This window comes from Triticum dicoccoides, chromosome 3B (assembly GCF_002162155.2).
Source record: "Triticum dicoccoides isolate Atlit2015 ecotype Zavitan chromosome 3B, WEW_v2.0, whole genome shotgun sequence".
Taxonomy (NCBI): domain Eukaryota; kingdom Viridiplantae; phylum Streptophyta; class Magnoliopsida; order Poales; family Poaceae; genus Triticum; species Triticum dicoccoides.
Window position 1 is genome coordinate 189,398,232 of NC_041385.1, and position 5,116 is coordinate 189,403,347.

Consider the following 5,116-nt stretch of genomic DNA (forward strand, 5'->3'; position numbering starts at 1 on the left):
CTACTTCGACACCACTGCGCCCACGACTAACTCGGCGTCTCTTTGCGCCCGTGGCTCCACGGTGACTTCCTCGACACCGGCTGCCCCGACTCGACATCGACCATGGCATTCTTCGCATGGCTACCACGACCACAGCTCCACCACCCATGCTCTCGGCTACATCGACAAACGGCACAAAGGGCTACCGCCTGCTTGAGCAACCTCGTCAGTTTTCACTCCAACCATGACTCCGCGATGCATCGACCGTTACGACTGTGGGGGGTGTCCGTCGGCTTGCGTTTGGATTCTTCTCCAGTCTCATCGTCTGCGTTGCTACCATTGTGACTGCGGGGGAATGTTGAGTATCGTGATTATTAGGAAAGCTAGGATAGCGTAGGATATTATTCTACCTTGCCTTGTACTCCAAGATGATCATGTACTCCTATATATATATGCCCATGAGGCTCAAGCAATACAACAACTATTCCACCAATCCTCTCTCTCCCCTCTCTCTCCCTTTCAACACCATCAAAGGAGAAAGGTACAACAGAAGTCCAATCTATAATGCCACCATGTCCACATGACCATCCATGCCCTCGTTCGCTCCTCTCAATTGCCACCTTCCTTCCCTCACCCTCCCCCCTTTGTTGTTCCTACGAAGTTGTGTTGCTTTGTCTCCTCTTTTTCCTGCCACCACGTCGCTAGATATGTCTCGTCGCTATCGCCAACATCCCCATTAGGTATCCCACAAAGTCCAGGGGGTGTTTGCCCCTCAACGATGATAAGGGATCCACTATCAGATTACCTAGCTAAACCAATTTTTTGAAAATCCTACGGAAAACATATCCCATGCAACCCGAGATTATAAATACTCAAATCATATTTTGAAACACAATTCTAATACAATATATGTTCGCCATGTTGCAAAATCTTAGATTAAATTCAACCTACATCTATAGAAACAAAATGGTCAACTCATATTTTGAATAGTAGTTATCCAATGTTAGACCACAAATCTGGCCCATAAACATAGTCAATGTTTTTTTTGCGAGGAACATAGTCAATGTTGGATTTGTTGTTTTTATTTCTCAGGCAATTGTTTCATATCTAGATTCAAATTTCTGTGGCATCCTAGATGTATATTATGTCTTTAAATTATTTTCAAATATTTTGATAACATGTAAAGTAATTTTTGGTAATCATAATCAGCGAGCGTTCATTGGGAGGGATGATAGTTGTGAATGTTTTCATGAAAAAAATCATGTGTCGCGAGGATGGCAAAGATGGCAATTATAGTTCGCAAGCATGACAATTTTCTAATGAAAAATAGAACCACGGTGGAGTTACCATGCTCGCTAACCAAAATTGTCTCGTTCGGCTTATGGACACCTAGTAGCAGAAATCAAGTCAATGGTGAATGAAAGGGAGTTTGTTCCACAGAAAATTAGTAGAGCTCAAAACAGGGTAGAAGATTGTATGGCAAGTTGTGGTCTTACCATGTCATGTACTACGATGTGGATGTGCAGGTGTCATATGAAAGATCGTGGATATCGCCTAGAGGGGGGGGTTGAATAGGCACTTTAAAATAATTACGGTTTAGGCTTGAACAAATGCAGAATTAAACTAGCATTTAATTTGTCAAGCACAAAACCTAAAACGACTAGGCTTACCTATGTGCACCAACAACTTATGCTAAGTAAGATAAACAACTAAGTGATGGCAAGATATATAACATGAAACAATAAGGCTACCACAAAATAAAGTGCATAAGTAAAGGGCTCGGGTAAGAGATAACCGAGGCACGTGGAGACGACGATGTATCCCGAAGTTCACACCCTTGCGGATGTTAATCTCCGTTTGGAGCGATGTGGAGGCATAATGCTCACCAAGAAGCCACTAGGGCCATCGTAATCTCCTCGCGCCCCCGCACAATGCAAGATGTTGTGATTCCACTAAGGGACCCTTGAGGGCGGTCACCAAACTCGTACAAATGGCAACCCTTGGGGCGGTTACCAAACCCGGACATTTTGGCAACCCTTGGGGACGGTCACCGGTACCCGTCAAATTGCTCGGGGCAATCTCCACAACCTAATTGGAGACCCTGACACTTCCCCGGAGCTTTACACCACAATGATTGAGCTCTGACAACACCAACCGTATAGGGCACCAAGGCATCCAGGAGGAACAAGCTCTAGGGTGTACAAACACCCAATAGTAACAAGCTTCTCAACTTCACTTCCACGTATCACCGTGGAGAACTCAAAACGATGCACCAAATGCAATGGCAAGGGCACACGGAGTGCCCAAGTCCTTCTCTCCCAAATCCTTGTGCCCAAGTCCTTCTCTCCCAAATCTCACCAAAGCAACTAATGTTATGGAAGAAAATGAGAGGAAGAACGAAGAAGAGAACACATAGAACTCCAAGATCTAGATCCAAGGGGTTCCCCTCACATAGAGGAGAAAGTGATTGGTGGAAACGTAGACTTAGATCTCCTCTCTCTTCCCCCCCCCTCAAAACTAGTAAGAATCTATGGAGGGATTGAGAGATAGCAAGCTCGAAGAAGGTCAACAATGGGGGAAGAACACGAGCTAAAATGATAAGGTTCAATGGGGAAGAAGACCCCCTTTTATAGGTGAGAAAAAATCCAACTGTTATGTGCTCAGCCCGCACACAAGCGGTACTACCGCTCCATGGAGCGATACTACCGCTCGGGCAGTAGTAACAGGAAAATAGAGCAACGACTAGGAACCTTGGGGCGGTAGTGTCACCGGAGCGATACTACCGCTCATCCCAGTGGTACTACCGCAGGAGAAGCAAATCATAGGAGCAGAGGAGGCATGGCAGAGCAAAGCACGACGGCAATGCCCTAGCAGCGGTACTACAGTCTGATCGGGACGGTACTACCGCACCTTACTGCCGCCCAACTATCTCTGAAGCCGACACGAAAAATAGGACCCCCAGAACAAGCAGAAGTGCGCGCAGTACTGGAACAACAGAAGTACCGCTTACAAGCGGTACTACTGCCGGGCAAGGATCGGTACTGCCGCTTACAAGCGGTACTACCACTGTCCAGAGCGATACTACTGCAAGGGTGCAACAAGCAAGCCCCTGAGCAAAATAGATGCAACAAGAAAACCAGAACTGCCATAACTTCTGCATATGAGCTCCGAAATGAGTAAACTCAAGCTTGTTGGATAGATGACGCCAAACACTATCCAACAGCGAGTGAAACCTCTATCGGTGAAGAACCGACAAAAACTCCAACATAAAAAACATCATAGAAGATGCATATGTGAACTCCGTTTTCGATGAACTCGAGCTTGTCATGAAGATGACCAAAAGCTCTAAAACTCACACAGAGAAAAACCAAACAAGAACCAAGGAAGATGGTGCAAAGATGCAATGGTTTGAGCTCTCTACGAACGATACGAACAAGCTACTTACTTGAGAGCCCTCCTTGATAGTATGGCAATCGATCCTATAACCCGGTCTCCCAACTATCACCTTGAGACCGGTAAAACAGAAATCTTATCAAGGGCAAACCTTTGCCTCACACATAATCCACTTGAGCTTGATGATGACCACATTGACTTCCTCAAGTTGGACCACATTTCTTGACTGAGTTGGCTCGATGAAGACTAGTTGACTGCTCCCCGTACTTCACTATGGGTGAGCTACTCTTCGGCACATCTTCGCAAGTCCATTGTCACCACAATGGACGGCAAGCTTCAAGCACGATCTCTTTCTGATGCTCCAGTTGAACTTGCACACCGCAACCTTGATGATGATCACCACTTGATGTCATCCTCCATGGGTTATATGATATCTTCCTTTTGATGCACGACCATTGAAACATACCTAACCCCACAAACAACTCTCACATAGACCATGGTTAGTACACAAAATGTAATGGACAATGCTTACTATACAATGGGATCACTTGATCCCCCTTGGTACATCTTGTACACTTTGTGTATTGATCGACTTGATTCACTCCTTGACTTAGTCTTGATTAACCTTGTATCATGTCTTCTCATTGACCAAACTTTGGATAATTCCTTGAATAGCATCTGGTCAACCCATAAATTCCTTGAAACCAACACATGGACTTCAAGAAATGTCTATGGACAAATCCTTCAAATATAACTCAAGGCAACCATTAGTCCATAGAGAATGTCATCAATTACCAAAAACACACATGGGGGCACCACATGTTCTTTCATCCTCCATGTTGTGAGGACTTATTGCCTCTCGATTGTAACCCTGTAAGTTTGGAATAAAACTCCCATATGATTTCGCAAAAAAAAAACACCATTCACAAATATATCTGGCCAAATTGGCCGTGCCTACCAGGCCGGGCTGCGAGCAGGCGCGGCACGACACGGGCTAAACGGGCCGGGTCCGGCATGCGACACGCCCTGGGTCGCGCTTGGGCTGCTAGTCTGAGCACGCGGGCTGACACGACACAGTCTTTTTTTTGTATATCTCTATATGACCCTACAAATAAAAATAGGCTAAAACGCCCAATGCACAAAATAGTAGGCAAACTAGTGGACCTGGCGTGCCGGTGGACCGACCCAATTAGCAGCTGGGTCGTGCCTGAGCTGCAGGCTGCAGCACGCGGGCCGGCATGGCACAGCCCGTATGATAATCGTGCCTCGGTGGACTGGACCGTGCCAGACACGATTAGGATGGGCCATATCATGCCTGGCCGGGCTGTGCCAGACACGGTTAGGATGGGCCATGTCGTGCTGGGCAGGGCCGGCCCGTTTGGCCAGCTATGTTCACAAATACCATTCCTTCTCGGGTAAACGTTCGCTGGTCACCGGTGAAAGGGCTACACCATAACTACGGGTGCACCGCCTACGTTCGCGGGGAACGTGCTACCTTCTTCGCCGGCTTGCTCAACTTTCCCGCCAAAATGTTAGAATCCCTCTCCACAGGCCCACACTAGAAAAGGAAAGAAAGTCTGAAGCCCTCACACAGATCTACCGCTCCAACCAAATTCCCCACCCCTCCTCCTCCTCCGCCGCCCCCCACCCATGTCGGCCATCGCCGGCGAGCCCCACCGCGTAGTCCTCCTCGTCGATCTCAACCCCCTCATCCCCTCCCAAAACCCTACCGCTCCCACTGCCC

At 47.3% G+C, this 5,116-nt stretch overlaps 1 pseudogene; it reads left to right on the forward strand.

The window, feature by feature from the left end:
* Positions 1–4,994: 4,994 nt before the first annotated feature.
* LOC119279458 overlaps positions 4,995–5,116 on the forward strand; it is a 4,993-nt pseudogene continuing 4,871 nt past the window's right edge.